We start from the raw sequence: 18,422 nt of genomic DNA, 5'->3' as shown, positions 1-18,422 counted from the left end.
ATACTTTATTATTTTGTAAATTTTCTTCAGTGTGACTCTATAACATATACCTTATTATTAAGAGATTTGCAAAGAGAGTTATATGATATATAACCCTACTTTATGGTCTCCTATATGGAGATTTTATTACCTGTGTAGTCATGAACCTGATTGTAGCTGCTTCAGAGTAAATGTTTTCTGCTTAGGATAATTTTTCTCTAAAAGTAACTACATATATACATTCATGTTTTTGTTTGGTTTTGTTTTAGATTTTAAAAAGACTTTTGGAGGAGGAGTCTCATTATTAATCATAACTAAATAATGTGCCTTCACTTAGCTATCATATATACTGTGTACCAGGAACTGTGTTAGGTACTAGGGATACAAAATAAATGAGCTGTCCTAAGAGAGCTTACATTTTAGAAGAGAAGATAGATAATATATAACAGGCATTACAGTCTGATAAATGCCATGGCAGAAGTGATCACAGTTGCAATGAAGTTTTGTTGGATTAATTGCACTGTAAATTGTGGTTAAACTAATCTTTGCCTCCCTAGAGTCTGTCTTCAGTTCGTGTGGTAGTTTAAATAAACCAAGTGAAGAGCTACTGATTCCTCCTCCACTTCCTCCTCGAAGAAAGTTTGACCAAGATGCTTCAAATTCAAAGGTAGTCAACAGGACCTGGATTTGCCTTAATTTATTTAAAAATTTATGGATTTTCAAGACAGGACTTTATTTTTATGAATTTGTTGTATTTTGGCTTTTCTTTATCATTTTCCACATTTATATTGTTGTATTTGAAAAATGCTTTTAGTAGTTGTTTAATTCTTATAAAAAAAACTTTCCTTTAAAAAAGCGGGGTGGTGGTGCTGATTCACAGACTCAGAAATACACTTTTTTTCTGGTACTAGTATGTGAAGGATTCTTCCAACTTTCCATCGGCTTTTCAAATTTAATTTTTGGAAACCTTGTTAAAACCTGATATGTTAACCCTTACTCCTGGAGTTTTTGATTCAGTAGATCTGGAGTGAGGGCTCAAAAATTTGCTTTTCTAACCAAAGGCCCAGTGTTCTCTCCAATGTGCAGTTGCTAACTCACAATAAGCAGTGGGGAGGGGAGAATAGAAATTCACTGGCTCAGACAAAGGGGAATGAAGGGAAGGGACGAGGAATGGGAATAGGAAAGACAGTAGAATGAATCAGACATAACTTTCCTATGCTCATAAATGAATACATGACTCCACATCATGTACAACCAGAAGAATCGGAAGTTATACTCCATGTATGTATGATATCTCAAAATATAATCTCCTTTCATACATAACTAAAAAGAACAAATAATTTTTTAAAAAATTTGCTTTTCTAACAAGTTCCCTACTGGTACTGATGTTGCTGGTCCTTGGATGACCCTTTGAAATCCACTGTTCTGAGTGTCACTGGGAAAAGTAGAAGTAAATGCTTAATCAGGAGAAGCTGGACATTAAGTCTCCTTAACATCATGTCCTTTCACATCTACAAAACTCTATATTATTTTTGCTTACCTATTTTTATAATTAAAATTCATGAATTTCTTAAATTTATGAAATAGTAACACAAAGCAAGATAAATTGAAGCTTTATGTTCTAAGACTTCAATTAAAACATCTCATATGTAGAAGTATTAAACAGAGCCCTTGATTAAACTAGAAGTGATGTACTTATAAATCTGATAATTAAACCAGATTAATTTACTTTGAGCTTCTGGATTTAATTTGTGTGTTGAGTTAAAAAATTCTTCTGTGTGAAGAATTTTTCAGACTTTTAAAATTGCCTTGTAAGTTTTTCAGGAGAAAAGAAGTATAGTTATATAACTTTTTGTTTTAAAGGGAACTGTGAAATCTGATGACGACCCTCCTGCTATTCCACCAAGACAGCCTCCTCCCCCAAAGATAAAACCCAGAGTTCCTGTTCCTACCAGTGCATTTAATGGACTTCTGCATAGTCCACCTCCACCTCCGCCAACAGATCCTCTTCCTGATACCCCTCCACCAGTTCGCCTTCGACCTCCAGAACACTTTATAAACTGTCTGTTTAATCTTCAGCCACCTCCACTGGGACATCTTCACAGAGATCCAGACTGGCTCAGAGACATTAGAACATGTCCAAATTCACCAAGCACTCCTCCTAGCACACCCTCTCCAAGGGTACCATGTCGATGCTATCACAACAGTCTTGCTCATCCTCAAGCTCCCCCTGTTCCACCAAGGCAGAATTCAAGCCCTCACCTACCAAAACTTCCACCAAAGACTTACAAGTGAGAGTTTTCACATCCCCCATTGTACAGACTGTCTATGGTAGAAAATGCAGAAACTCCTCAATAACCTTAGCCATATGTAGTCATTGACACTGGAATAGTATTTGTAAAGCTTTTTTTTTAAATTTATTCAAAAAGGCATAGTATTTTAGTTTTTTTGGTTTTTGTTTTTTGTTTTTACAAATAATGCTCTTCAGAAATGCTACTGATCAAATAAGCTTTTAAGAATTGGAAACATAAAATACAAAAGTCCTTTACCAATATCCTCAGGTGATCAGTTGCATTGCCTTGTCTTGGATCCTCAGTGCTGCCAAAAGGCCAGTATAATGAATTTATATTTGCACTGTAGACTCTGCTAAAATATGGTTTAAAGTGACTTTGTTTGCACTGAAAGGGGATAGTGTTTTTGTGGAATTTTTCAAATTTGACTAATAGAGGCCTTTTTTTTTAAGGTAATGAATTTACACAAATATAGAGGTGTATGGTGTTACTGATTTTTAAATCTCTTTGACCATCTTCTGGAAGATTTTTACTTGTAGTTTTTACATCTAGGAGAATTGTGAATAACACCCACTGTTCTTAAATTCTTTAATGCCATGTCTTAAATGCCAGTATTTGCTGCTGAAGACAAAAATGAAATGTGTAATGAAAATAATAGAATGCACTGTGTATATTATTTTGTCAAAATGTAAACAAAGAATACATAACCCAATTATAGAGGAAACAAAGGGCATGTATCTCATTCAGATGTGCCTTTTGTTTTTGCAAAAAGTTGCCTATTGCTTTGGAACACAAAGTTAATATGCCATGTATGTACAGTTTTGTTTATATTGTATATTTAAAGATAATGTTAATAACCTATATAAATTTAAATGACTTGAGGTCTATAATACAATCTGCTACTTTACTAATTCATATGTTCAGAGGAAAAGTTCTTATGGCATAGGAACCAACTGCCTTGCCTTCAAAACCTAGTGAGTTTCTCTATAAATCTTGTGTTAACTGAAATTTTTTAAAAATATTTTTTTAGATTGGTAATATTTAAACCAGCAAATACTTAATGCTTTATTAAACTTTTTAATCAGAAGCGAGTAAAACTTTTATTTGCCATTTGGATACCTTCACTCAAAGTGATGAAAAGTATGTTATGTGATAGGCTGTAGCAGTGGTTGTAAAGTAGCCAAAAGCCACGTTCTTTATTTACTGGTCTGTGGCCTTTTACTGTGCTTTGTATCAGAGTTCTTAACAAGATTAATTAAATCACCTCAGTCTTAATTTTTAAAAGACTTTTTAAAAAATGTGTTTTCATTGTAAAGAACAAGGGGATATTAGAGTACTGTAGATATATGTATACACACATTGAGTTATTTCATGCAACTTAAAACTACATAATCCCAAATAATTTATATGATGTAAATTTTAGAGGGATTAAAAAAAATTTTAACTGGTAAATGCAAGCTGCAAGTTTCCAGCAATCCTTTTTATGCATTCATATGGAAAAAGTAGGAGCACACTTGGAAACTTCCTGAGAAAGATAATAGACACCTTTGGTAAGCTGCCTGGATTTAAGGTAACTACAGTATGAGTCAATCTCTAACCACGTAAAAATGCTCCAGTGTTTGCTTTGTTTTTTCACAGAGCGGATTATATTAGTTTTATCTGGGAAAGTGACTTAAACTAGCTGTTCCTCAAGCCAGGTGCATTTTACAGGAGAAGGAATGGAAGAGGGCGGTTAGTGCTGGGTTACACCCAAGGTGCTGCAGCCTTCTGGGCTTTGTTGACTTGTGCACGCGCGAGGTGCCAAGTCCGCCACTAGGAGGCGTGGGCCCCTCTCAAGGCTTGGCCTGTGAGCGGCACACAGATGAGTCGTCACTAAGGGAGCGGCACCCTTTAGCCGGCAGAGATGGCGGCTGCTGTGGAGTCGGTGGTGGAGGATCCCCTGCGGAGCTTTGTGAGAGTTCTGGAGAAGCGGGATGGGACTACGACTGCAGCGGTATGACTCCGGTGGTGTGGGTTGCGTTGTTTGGGATGCTGCCATTGTGCTCTCTAAATACTTGGAAACGCCGGGGTTTTCCGGAGATGGGGCCCAAGTGTTGAGCCGGCGGTCGGTGCTGGAGTTGGGCTCAGGCACCTGGGCGGTGGGACTCATGGCTGCTACCCTCAGGTAAGAATTGAAGGGAGGGGACATCGCTTTGCTTTGAAACTCATATTGCCAGTTACCCACCCTATGCTTACCCCTCAATCAACGTTATTTTATAGGGCAGATGTTGTGGTCACCGATCTTGAGGAATTGCAAGACTTGCTGAAGATGAATATTAATATGAACAAACATCTTGTCACTGGTTCTGTTAAAGCCAAGGTACTGAAATGGTTTGTATGGCCTTTCAGCTTGTTTTAAAATAACAATTCATAGTTTGTTTTAAATTGTATCTCGTTAAAGCCATGATAATACGAAATGAGCTTATTGGCTCTTGCTTATAAAGCAAGAGTATTTTAAATTATTAACAGTTTAAAATACTTGTTTGCCATTTTGAAGGGGGGAAGAAATAGAAGACTTTCCTTCTCCACCAGACTACATACTGATGGCTGACTGCATATACTACGAGGAGGTAAATGTTCAGTGAGTGAAATCTCTCTAATCAATTAACTGTTTTTTTGTATTCTGAAACTACATTTCTTCACATTTTAACATCTCTGAATTCAGGATATTTGTCTATGGATGATAGATGGTTGTAGCAAAAATAAAACAAAAGTCACAAGAGACTATGTATATACATTCATATATACCTGCAAATCATGTTTAGAAGAGTGTTATATGCATTTTATTAGAGGCTTCTTCAAAAGTTTTAAAGGATTTTACCACTTGGATCTGTTATGAAAAGCTATGATAACCTTTTTAAAAAAAAAAAACTTTTTAGGGGATGGCAGACATTAGGGGGGCTGTAGATCAAATCCAGGGCCTTACACATGTGAGTGCTCTACTACTGAGCTACATCTCCAGCCCTAAAATCACCCCTTAGCCTCCCACCTCTGCCCTTAGTTGTTCCCAATGAAATGTTTCACCAGGAGAATTAAGTTGCATTTTTAAAAAAAATCATGGTTTTGTGGCAAGATTTACTAGATCAAATATTTTTCTTTTTTCTTTTCTTTTTTTGGAACTAGGGATTGAACTCAGGGGCACATGACCAACTAAGCCATATTCCCAGCCCTATTTTGTATTTTATTTAGAGACAGGGTCTCATTGAGTTGCTTAGCGCCTTGCTATTGCTGAGCCTGGCTTTGAACCCAGGATCCTTTTGTCTCAATCTCTCAAACTGCTGGGATTACAGGCATGTGCCACTGCAATATTTTTCTTTAAATATTGGTTTATGATAGCATTGTGGGTATCATTTATATTTAAAATAATGAGCATTGAGCCAATCCATGTTCAAGTTAAGTTCAGATTTACTTTTGTAGGAAAAATTGTTGATTGTTTAAATCCTACATTAAATTAGAGTAAGTGAAATTACTTTTAAGAGTGAAATCAACACTATTCGTTTATTTCCATGGGAACTTCAAAACACAGTCACTTGAATTCTTTTTCTGAAAACTGTAGTATAATAATTAATTTTTAAAAAATTTTTTACATGTTGATGGACTTTATTTTATTCATTTATTTTGATGCGGTGCTGAGAATTGAACCCAGTGCCTCATTCATGCTAAGCAAGTGCTCTACCACTGAGCCACCACCCAGGCCAATAATTAATTATTAAGAGGAGTTTACCAATCATTATTAGAAAATGTTAACTACATGTACTTTGTTGTATTGATTCAAAAATTAATAATAGGGGAATTAATCCTTTTACTCCCCTAACCTTCTCTTAATAGAAAATTTTTGAAGTCATGAAATACGTTTTTATTTTATAGTCTTTGGAACCATTGCTGAAAACACTGAAAGATCTCAGTGGATCTAAAACTTGTATCATATGTTGCTATGAACAACGTACAATGGGGGAAAATCCAGAAATTGAGAAAAAATATGTTGAGGTAAGGACTATAAGATGTATCTTTGTAGTGAGTACCCTTCAGGGAGGCTATATATGACTAATCTAGTATTTTATGGAAATTTTGGAGATTTGGACAATCTGTTTGTATGAACCCAGCCAGTAGGGGACTCTTTAAAATCCACTATTCCACAAAGCCCATCCCCATTTTCTATTCTCATCCTTTATTTTTTATCTAATTAGTTGATATTGTATCTACAGAACCGTGTAAAATAATAATGGTGACACTGTCTTTTCTGAGAAAGTTCTTAATATTTCTTAATTGTTGGCTGTGGGGAACATATCAGTGATACATATAGTGCTTTTAGAGAATTCATGATAGAGGGGCTGGGGTTGTGGCTCAGTGGTAGAGTGCTCGCCTAGCATGCATGAGGCACTGAGTTCGATCCTCAGCACCATATAAATGTAAAATAAAGATATTGTGTGCACCTAAAACTTAAAAATAAATATTTTAAAAAAGAGAATTCATGATAGAAATGAGGAGGTGATAAATTTGTACTTCTCTGTTTTTCTCTACATTTTTATGAAACCTCTGACCTACATACCTGTTTTTAGGGACTTAATTAATAGTCAGAAAGATTCACAGGAAGTTGCAAATGTAGTACATAGCTATTTTTGGTACAGGGGATTGAACTCAGGGGCACTCAACCACTGAGCCACATCCCCAGTCCTGATATGTATTTTATTTAGAGATAGGGTCTCATTGAGCTGCTTAACCTGTCGCCATTGCTGAGGCTGGTTTTGAACTTGAGATCCTCCTGTCTTGGTCTCCTGAGCTGCTGGGATTACAGGCATGCCCCACTGCACCCAATACATAACACCTTACATATCTTTTAATCTTTTTCCCCCAGTGGTGACCCAGGCCCTTTTTATGGGCAAAAATTCATCCCATTACAAGTAAATCTTTTTGTACATCTGTATAGCTCTGCAACTTTTGTCTGCTGATGGACTGCTTTGGTTAATGAGAAAACAAGAATATGACTGCCTCAGATAATATATGATAAATTTTTTTAAATTTTTTTTGTACTAATAGATGTAGATGTATTTTTATTTATTTTTTTCATCAGTGCTAAGGATTGAACCCAGTTCCTCACTCATGCTAGGCAAGTGTTCTGCCACTGAGCTACAGCCCCAGCCTTCATGTTTTTCCTGAATATAAAGAATATTACTGAGCTTTTGGGACTCTTAATTAATTTTTATATAGTTAAAATAATTTTTATTGAGGTAAAACATAGTTAAATGCATATATATCAAGCACTCAGCCACATAATTACTACCCAGCATAAAAATATACATTTCTAAGTCCTCAGAAGGTTTCCACAGTGCCCCTTCCTAATCAGTATTCCTACAAAGATAGCCACCATTGTACCTTCTTTATCACAGGTCTGTTCATATTATTGAGTTTAAAGTATATTTGTTAAATTTATAGCTGCTTCAGCTAGACTTTGATTTTGAAAAAATTCCCTTGGAAAAACATGATGAAGAGTATCGAAGTGAAGATATTCATATTATATACATCAGAAAGAAAAAATCAGTAAGTACATTCCCAGTTCTTCATCTTCTGAGGATATTTCATCATCTGGTCACTGTTTCTGGGCTTGTGTGTGGTCAAGGCCTTGATTTTGATGTGGTAAAACAGCTATGACTCTTCAATGAACTCAGGCATTGACTCAGGATTAAGATCACTTATCTGTCTTGCCTTTGGTTCTTGTTCTAAGTAAGGCAGGATTTTTGTTTTCTTTCATGCTGTGCTGGGGATTGAAGTCAAGGTCTTGCATGTGGAAGGAAGCACTCTACCACTCAACTAAACCTCCGGCCCAGCAGGCTTTTTTTTAATATAGCTTTGTAATGGGATGTGTTAGTAAGCAGCAGTTAATGTAACAATGCCTGAGGTAACAACTTAAAAAGAGGAAAAGTTTATTTTGGCTCACATTTCTAGTCTGTAATCCTTTTGCTCCATTGCCTTATGACAAGGCAGTATGTCATGACAGAGAAAGCCCAATCACCTCATAGCTGGGAAGGAAAAGGAAAGAAAGAGGAAAGGGCAGAGTCCTATGGAAAACACATCCCCGATGACCAGAAGACCTCCCCCACAAGGTTTCATCTCAAAAGATTTCACTTCCTCCTTTAATATATGGGCCCTTTGGAGACACTAATTCAGACTATAGCATTGGGCATTAACCCAGACAGGTGACTTAGCTCTTTATATTGTAGTTTCTCTTAACTCAGATTTTAAAATGCCAGTTCATACTTTTGTGAACTTTCTTCAGTCATTCAAATTATTTTTAACAAAGTAAAATGTAATCAGATCTGGGGCTGAGGATGTGGCTCAAGCGGTAATGCGCTTGCCTGGCATATGTACAGCCCGGGTTCGATCCTCAGCACCACATACAAACAAAGATGTTGTGTCTGCCGAGAACTAAAAAATAAATATTTAAAAATTCTCTCTCTCTCTCACTCTCTCTTTAAAAAAAATAGACCGATCTGTTTATAAAGAAAAATGCACCTAATTAAATAGAATTCATTTTTTTTAGTTGTACATAATACCTTTATTTTATTTATTTATTTTTATGTGGTGCTGAGGATCGAACCCAGGGCCTTGCACATCCAAGGCGAGTACTCTACCCCTGAGCCGCAACCCCAGCCCTAGAATTCATTTTTGTTCCCCTTGTTTGGTGCTTCCTTTACATGATATAACAATCACATTTTATGCAAGTTGCATCTGTGACACCTACAGTTTTTAACTTGTACAACTGTATCTCATCTATTTTGTAACTCCAGCACCTTTTATAAATGTGACAAAAATTTTAAAATGTTTTATGCCTTAAAGTATCCAGTTTTTGATTTTGGTACTGGGGATTGAACCCAGACAGATGTTGCTGAGCTACTAGTCTTTTTTTTTTTTTTTTTGAGACATGGTCTCATCAAGTTGTTCAGGCTGACTGCAAACTTGTGATCCTCCTGCCTCAGCATTCCAAGTCACTGGAATTACAGGCGTGCATCATCACAGCCAGCTAAGGGATTCAGTTTTAACTAAAGCATTATACAGTTTTACAAGTAGAAATTTTTGAGGCATAAAGATTTTGGGTTCCTAAAAATATATATATATATATATATATACATATATATATATATATTTTTTTGGTACCAGGGATTGAACTCAGGGGCACTCAACAACTGAGCCACATCCCCAGCCCTATTTTGTATTTTATGTAGAGACAGGGTCTCACTGAATTGCTTAGCACCTCGCTGTTGCTGAGGCTGGCATTGAACTCACAATCCTTCTGTTGCCCCAGCCTCCTAAGCTGCTTGGATTATAGGAGTGTGCCACAACACCTTGCTTCATTTTTTTTAATTGATAATAATTCCCATACCATGAAATTCACCTTTTTGAAGTATACAATTCAGTATAAATATATTCACAGAACAAAATTTTCATCTTTCTCAAAAGAAACTCCATACCATTAGCAGTCACTCATTTCTCCCCAGTCTCTAGCCCCTGGCAGTCACTAACCTCTATTTCTATTTATCTGCCTATTGTGCTCATGTCATGAATTATTCACATTATATGGTCTCTTACGTCTAGCTTCTTTACTCAACACAGACAGTGTTTTCAAGGTTTATCCATATTGTGGCATGCTTTTACTCTTATGTCTAAAAAATATTTATTTGTATGAATGTGTACATCTTGTCCATCCATTCATCATTTGGTGGCATTTTACTTTTTCAGTCTTTAGCTGTAATGAGTGGTGTTGCTGTGAACATTTATGTAGAAGTTTTTTTTGTGTGAGCATCTTTTCAGATCTCTTAGGTATATGCCTGGAGTGGTTATATGGGAACTCTGTGTTTAACATTTTAAGGAATTGACAAACTGTATTCCTAAGCCATTGTCCATCGTTTTAACTACAGCCATCTTAGGAGGTGTGAAATAGGATCTTGTGTTTGTTTGTTTCTGGGGGGGTGTGCTTGGGATTGAACTCAGGGGCACTCAGTCACTGAGCCACATCCACAACCCTATTTTGCATTTTATTTAGAGACAGGGTCTCATTGAGTTGCTTACCACCTCGCTGTTGCTGAGGCTGGCTTTGAACTTGCAGTTCTCCTATCTGTCTCCTGAGCTGCTGGGATTACAGGCATGCGCCACTGCCCCCGGCAGATCTTATGTTTTTTATTTTCATTTCCCTAATAACTAAAGATTAAAGATGTTGACTATCTTGTCTCACTTGACAAGATATCATTGACCCATTTTCAAATTGAGTTATTTGTCTTTTCATTAAGTCTAAGAGAACATTTTGGATACTGAACATCAGATGTTCAATTTGCAAAATACTCTCTCCTATTCTGCAGGTTGTCTTTCTTGTTTTGGTATTATGTCTTTTATAGCAAAAAGGTTTTGAATTTTGATAATGTCCAGTATATCTTTTTTTTCCTTAGTTGCTTGCAGCGTTAACATGTGTCAGCTTAAAACTTTCTAAACATTATACTTGGTTATTCATTTGACTTTCATTTAGCCACTGCTGGGCATATTGCTTAGTATTAAGTACTCCATAAATAGTTGGTGAACTTTTTTTTTTCTTATAGAAATTGCCGTCATGAAACTTTTAGTCATCTTACCCAAACCTCTAACAACCTGGGTAAGCTAAAGATGTGAATGAAGCATGTGAATACAGCATGGGAAGATTGTGTTTACAGATTTTTCCAGCATGTCCTTAGAGGTCTGATATATGGATGACAACCACCATGGTCTGCCTGCAATATGAAAAATGACTGCCTGCCTTTCAGTGGGCCTGAAATCCATCTTAGGTTTACTTAGCCTCAGCATTAAGTTCTGCTTAAAAGAAATATTGAGATCAGTTACTCAAATAAAAACTGGTATTAGGATTAGGCTAAAATCTGCCAAAAGTAAATAGTGAAGCAACATGGTTGATTTGACACATTTTCAGGAAACTAGAGGTAAACTGATGCAATTTTTAGAAGTATATCACTATCGAATAATTTTCTAAATTCAAACCAGTAAACATTAGTTTGCCTTGGGAATAAGTAAATTTTAAATATTTCACTTTTACATAATTAGGCAATAGTTTTGTCTTTTGCTTCATATGGTATCTTTAATGCTTAATTGTCCTTTTACTTAAAAAACAAAACTATTGTCTTGTATACTTACATTTACCAAAGTTTTATTCTTTTCAAATAAATATGTAAGTACTCTAAATAGTGAACAATATTATAATTAGTTACAAAGAAGAAAAAATAAGAGATTAGGGAAACAAAAGGTACCTTTACAAAATTTTTCATTTGGGAATGGAGTGAGAATGGAAAGCCCAGTTCCAGGGTTATTCACTGGTATAGCTCATGCATTTTTCTTTGTGATTGTCTTCCAGGAAAATCTGGTTTAAGAACACTGGTATTAAGTTAACTTCTTTACATGAAACAGTAAAAGATTATTGCATAACTACAAAAAATGTAGTTGTATACATATCTATCAAATTATTTTTATGCTGTGTCATTTCTATTTGGTGTTATGATAATCTTCAGCACACATGGACTGAAAGTCAAGGACTTCCATTACACTGGTTCCAGAGTGGTGACCAGATGAAATTCTGGTATTTACTGGCATTGGTGCTAGATGTCACATTTTATGTGTTAAAATAAACATTGATTTTGAGACCCTGTGACTTTGTGAATGTTTCAGAAATAGCTTTAAAGAAAATAAACGTCTAAAGCAGGTGACTGCCTTCCAGAAAGAGCAAAAACAGCCCTGTTTAGAGACTTTGAGGATCAAAGCAAAGGAAATAGTTCTCTCCTTTCAGGCTTACTTTAGTCTTTAAAGTTTGCTTTGTTTTTTGTCAAAATACTTTGTTCATATTGCCCTAGCATTTCATTGAGCACTTTTTCCCCCTAGGCAGTTCGTGTAACCTAAATGTGTGATGCTTTTGGTAGTTACAGATAGCACTATCTATCATTAGTGAGGTCTTAGGACAAATGACAACTTTCTGGCTTGTTCCAAAATATTATGGAATTGTGAAGATAAACTTGACGTTGACTGTAATAGTCTAGCTGGATTTCTCACATCCCTTTTCATCTTCCAATTTTTATGCCCTCCTTTCTTCACTGTGGTTTTTAATTTATAGTGTTTGTGAGTCTTTGGCATGAAGTGTACCCATAGATTTACTATATGAAAGCCCAGTTCCTTTATCTCAAAAACGTGCTATTTATAGTCTAAAACTTTCTGAGTGAATCAGACTGAAGTCAGCTTCCACACAAATTTGCTGAAATCATCCCTGCTTGCCTTCCCTGCCTTGCTAGTACCACCCCTTTACTTATCACTTGCATAATAAATCACTTGCATACTTTTATCTCATTGTATTTCTGGGGAATTTACCTAAGGCACTGACAATAAAAGTGATTTGTAACAAAATCAAATGGGATTTCCCCCATCCCATTCTGAAATATCAACATTGGCATCATAACATGCCAGTTCCACAAGATCAAATAGCCACTAGTGTCAGTACCAATGAGTACTGTAGAGAGCTTACTGTAGAGAGCTTACTGAGGGCTACCAATTAAAGAACTTGCTCTATCACCAACTATCATGGAAGCCTTGGGAGAATTTCCCTCTTGGAGGAATACAGTGTTTGGGAATGAGGTTTAGTCCTTTGGATTCTCCATTGTGTGGGGGAGGAAACAATGTATCTGCACTCAGAAACCATAGGAAGGATGCCTGAGGCAATACTCAAGATTCAAGATGATTGTAACAAGGGAAGACCAACATTTTCTCCTCTGTTTGGATTTATCCAGATTAACTCAGTTGTTTTATTCCAGGGCATGGAGACAGAATTGGAGGGGTGATGTGGGCACTGTTTAGCAGTTGGACTCTGTCAGCCTGAGGATTGATCCAGAATTGATCCATGAGCTGGGAGCTATAAAGCTTCTACAACAGCATAATTTGGGGCTGGGGGTTAGCTGCAGCAAACGAATGAGGTATGATGCCACTACCTGGGGGTCAGCTACCATATAGCTAACTGTCCGTCTCAAGGCACAGCTAGTGACTGGGGAAACAGCTCAAGAACAAGCCAGGAGGGCAATAGGGGTTGCCACTGTGCACATTGGAACCCATAAACCACTTAGGAGTGCTGTTGGAGCCAATTAGGTAAAGGGCTACAATCCACAGTAAGGCATTATTTCTCAAACAAGGTTGCATGAGAGATCACTTGTAAAATTGAAAGCCACAAAATCCATACTCAAGCCCCATCCCAATCCAAGGAAGTTAGAGGTGTGGTATTGTTGCTAAAGGACTCCAGATTGTTTTAAAATTTAGCCTAAATGAAACCATTGCAATAAGGAAACCTCTTTTAGCCAGGGAAGACAGCAGAGAGTATATAAAAATGAAATCATCTGTGGTTAGAGTAGGCATATGCTACATAAAGAGGAAAAACTTTGATTTATAATTGTCTATGAAATAGGAGACTTAAAAATAGGAATGAGCTTTAGAAAGTGAAATGGACTATTAAAATGCCTAAAAATTTAGAGAATTTAGCCAAGAAGGTAAAGGTGATGCTACTCAAGAGGAAAGGGTGATCCAACAGTTGGAAAAAGAAAACTGTCACAGGTTTATTCTCCAAAGACTTGAGTCTTTCTACTAGCTGTAACTTTAAAGACCTTTGAGGTTGTGTAGCTTTGCATCTTAACCTGCTGCAGTTTCTAACCAAGTGTCTGTGAATCATGTTAGGTGAATTTGAAGTTAGGTTACTTTTAAGAAATATTGATAATCCATAATGTTAGTGGGATTTTTTTTTATATCACACACCTTTTCAATTCTTTTACCCCTTTTCTTGAAAATTTCCTTGTTCAGTGACATTACATATGATATTAACTTAGATTTTGGATATTAAAGAGTCATAGAAGTATAACTTGTTCTGAAGGTTCCCTGTAGGTGGCATTACTTCTCTTTGTGTTTAACAGTTTATAGGAAGGAAGTTGTAAAAATAGAATCTATTTTGAATTAATCACAGTTAGATTTTTAAGGTGAACTAAATTTGTTTTTTTTAAATAAGCCTATTATGAGCTCCTTTCAGAAGATAACATGGATCACTTTCTTATAAAATTATATTTGGCGTGTGTGTGTGTGTGTGTGTGTGTGTGTGTGTGTTTATTTTAGTTGTAGATGGACAGAATACCTTTATTTTATTTATATTTTTAGAGTGGTACTGAGAATCAAACCCAGTGCCTCACATATGCTAGCTATGCTAGCTATGCTAGCTCTACAACTGAGCTACCACCCAAGCCTCTATTTTTGTTTCATTTTGATACGTTTGAATGTCTTTCATAAAGGTACATGAATTACAATTCATTAAACATTTTATCTGCTACTGATATCGTCTGTAAGAGGGATATATGCTTTTTTTTTTGTTCTGGGGATTGAACCCAGGGGCACCCAACCACTGAGCCACATCCCCAGCCCTGTTTTGTATTTTATTTATAGACAGGGTCTCACCAAGATGCTTAGGACCTTGCTAAGTTGCTGAGGCTGGCTTTGAACTTGTGATCCTCCTGCCTCAGCTTCCCAGGTATACAGGCATTTAAGAGGCTAAATTAGTTCAAGTGAACCTTTGAAAAAATTAAATTCACCTTGAAAATACCTTTTACATAATACATGGTTTTACATCTGAGGACTTGAAACTTCTAATTAATTTTAATTAGTTTTTCAAATCAGTGTTCCTTTCTCATTAGAGTAGCACTTTTACATCAAAAGACTGAAGCCCTGTCTTTGGTTATCTCACAATCCTATAATCTTAGGTCAGCTATTTGCCTTTTGGGATTTTTCTCCTCAAGAAACATTGGGATTTGAAAGTATTTTTGATTTGTTTGATAACAAACATTATAAAAGTAGAATATCCAGATTTTATACCATAGAGACCTAATACAAATACAGGGGGGGAAATGTGCCAACAAAGCTTACTGAAAACTAAGCAATGGAAAATGAAATGCTTTTAATTTTCATTATTTTACATAGAAAAGCAGTAAGATTTTCAAACTATTTCCAATAGTTAAGTTTAACTATCAGGGATTAGAGTTAAGACACTGTCTTAATTTCTCATGTGTTGATGGAGTTCTGTAAATACCTAGGAAGTATTCATCAATTGTGAGATACTCTTAAGTAATTTACTACTAATAGCAAGATATGATAGTTTGCAAATAATAGATTTAAAATATGCTATATTGAGTTATCTGCATGATAATCTTTTTCTCATATTCATTCTGAAAACTGCATGGCAGAGGGTAGGCCCTAAGACCAGATTATCTGGATTTGAATCCCAGTTCTAACATTTACTAGCTGTGTTAGCTAGGGAAACTTACTTAAACTCTCTGTGCCTTATTTTCCTCATGTGTAAGTTGAGGATCATAATAGTATCTATATCATGCAATGCCATGGGGGTTAAATTAGTTTAATACATGTAGTCCATGAAGATACTTAGCACACAGTAAGTTTAATAAATGTGATTAGAGTAGGGGTACAATTACAGGGAGAATTTGGAAAATGCCAATTGATTTTATTTGTTGCAGTGTGAAATATGGGCATCTTTTTCAGAATATAGGATGCATGTAAACATTCCTTTCTGTTAGGAGAGGAAACTGGGATAAAGGAAGATTGAGAACACTGTTCCACCATACAGTTATTTGAACAAGTATGCAGTTTTAGAAAGAGGAAAATATGGTAGAAATAAATCATTGTTTACCCTTAATTTTTTTTTACAATTTTAAAGCAAGTGCCATGAGCATTCAAAAGCCAAGGATCAAAGAAATTACCTTCTTTAGGGGCTGGGATTGTGGCTCAGTGGTAGAGTGCTTGCCTAGCATGCACGAGGCACTGGGTTCAATCCTCAGCACCACATAATGTAAAATAAAGATATTGTGTCCACCTAAAACTTAAGAATAAATATTTTTAAAAAAAAAGAAAGAAAGAAATTACCTTCTTTAAATAGGGAGTCGGGGTGTGCTGGCTGGAGCTTCAAGATTAACATTCTATTGACCCCAACCCTTAGCCAATTCTGCCTTCTAGTTCTTATCCCTGTTAAACCTGAGAGCAGTTAGGTAGCAAGTAATTAAAGTACAGCAGAAGGTCATAATTCTAAGGTCTATATAACAATATTTTCAGAGTTTAGATCTATTAATTATAAAGGAGCTTCATAGCAGTTGCTTTCGGATGAATGGTCTTTTACTATGTGTGTAATAAGTATGCGATAGGATGCAAAGTCTTAACTAATTCCTCGAGCTACCTATCAACAGACAACATGAGAAAACTTAAATTGCTCTGCAGTGTTAAGTAACACATATGCTCTACTACATATTAAACTTTCAAGCCTTTTTATTATCTACTGATAGAAAAGATCATTGTGAATACTAAACAGCTGGTCTTAATTTTAAAAATTCTTATTACATCTATTAACTTCTTTTGATAAAGAATCAATTCACCTTTTTTTAATATTCACAAGGATGAAAACATTGCTAGATACAGCTCAAGACATAAATGAGTAGTTAACAAATTTCTTTCAGGTTATTAGTTCTATTGAGCTACCTCTGGCAGTTGATTAAACTCTTGATGGGTCAGTACTTTCTTTTTTTTTAATCTTTATTTTTATTTATTTATTTTTAATGTGGTTCTGAGGATCAAACCCAGTGCCTCGTACATGCTAGGCGAATGCTCTACTGCTGAGCTTCAACCCCAGCCCAAGTACTTTGAAATCTTCAGTAATTTTTCGAAGGTTAACTCATTTGTTAATCTACTTAAATTCCAGGCCCATATATTGGCTCATTATTGCTTAGATAAATCATTGTCAGAGTTATAGTTAAAGTACCAACAATACTGTATACCTACCATTCAATACTCGATCTTGTTCTTTTAAAGAATGTGTTCTGAACTGGGTGCAGTGGTGCACACTATAATCCCACTGGCTCAGAAGGCTGAGGCAGGAAGATGGCAAGTTCAAGGCCAGCTTCAGCAACTTAGTGAACCCATCTCAAAAAATAAAAAAGGGCTAGGGATATAGCTCAATGGTAAAGTGCCCCTAGGTTAAAGACCAGTTAACCTCCCCCACCCCCAAAATAATGTGTTCTGAAAATCTGTTTGTACTGCATGTATAGAACAGTTTCATATTAAAGTGATCTAAATAAGAATAGCATGATTTATCCAAAGCTTAAATGAGAAGCTTTACACTTAGCATTCAGAATGAGTGTAAAGAATAATCTCATGCAATAGAACACAGGACTGAAATCTAGAAACTTACAAACAGGACAAACAAGTTGAACATTCTCACAAGTAACAAATGTTTAACCAGAGAATGTTTTTGGATTTCAGTGACATTTATTGTGTAAGTATAATGATGTTCTTGTAAAATAGCTATTGTATTTCTAAATTTTGTTACAGGATTTTTTTTAATTGTTCAGAATTTGCTTTTTATTTTCAGGTATGTACTAGATACACATATTCAGTCTATTTACTCTCTGCCCTTATAAAATAAGTGTCTGGTTGCTAACCTGGGATTCCAAGGAACAGGAGCAAAATGGAGAAGTGTTGTATAGCTGGTAGGAACAGAATTCCCAGTTAACTCTGGAAGACAGTTCCATTTAAGTTCTAGATATGATCACCTTCCCTTTATGTACCCAAGCTTGAATAGTCTATTTTTCTCTAAAGAAAGCAGCTCACTTGATTACTATCTAATCTAGCTGTATTTCCTTAGGCCATTTAAACTCTTTGAATGCTCTCCTTTCTGTAAAGTGAGAATGGTACCTACTGACTAGCATTGTGACTATAGTTAAGCTAGGTAATGTATGGGAACAAAGGTAGGGAAGAAGGCAATCTCCCAACTGTTTCATTCTGAGACTTCAGACTGGTAAACTCTTGCAAGCTGGAGGGATACTTAAGACACTGTCCTAAGTAAGCGGCATATAACATGATCCAGGAAAACATAATCTTCAGTTGTCAAAAAGAAAGAGTTCCAAGTTAATAGCAGTGTGCCTGTGGTTTACTTTTATATCTCACTCAGATTTATTTATTTATTTATTTTGTTGGTCGGGGACATACTGGGGATTAAACCCAGGGTTGCTCTAC

At 35.9% G+C, this 18,422-nt stretch overlaps 2 pseudogenes; both read left to right on the top strand.

Annotated features, from left to right (window-relative positions):
* The window catches only part of LOC144374388 (son of sevenless homolog 2-like), a 41,392-nt pseudogene extending 37,842 nt beyond the window's left edge, over nt 1-3,550 (top strand).
* A 546-nt stretch (nt 3,551-4,096) lies between these two features.
* The window catches only part of LOC144374393 (protein N-lysine methyltransferase METTL21D-like), a 34,246-nt pseudogene continuing 19,920 nt past the window's right edge, over nt 4,097-18,422 (top strand).

Source organism: Ictidomys tridecemlineatus, unplaced genomic scaffold (assembly GCF_052094955.1).
Source record: "Ictidomys tridecemlineatus isolate mIctTri1 unplaced genomic scaffold, mIctTri1.hap1 Scaffold_67, whole genome shotgun sequence".
NCBI lineage: Eukaryota > Metazoa > Chordata > Mammalia > Rodentia > Sciuridae > Ictidomys > Ictidomys tridecemlineatus.
Note: the sequence above shows the minus strand (reverse complement) of the source record. Positions and strands in the feature narration are given on the sequence as shown.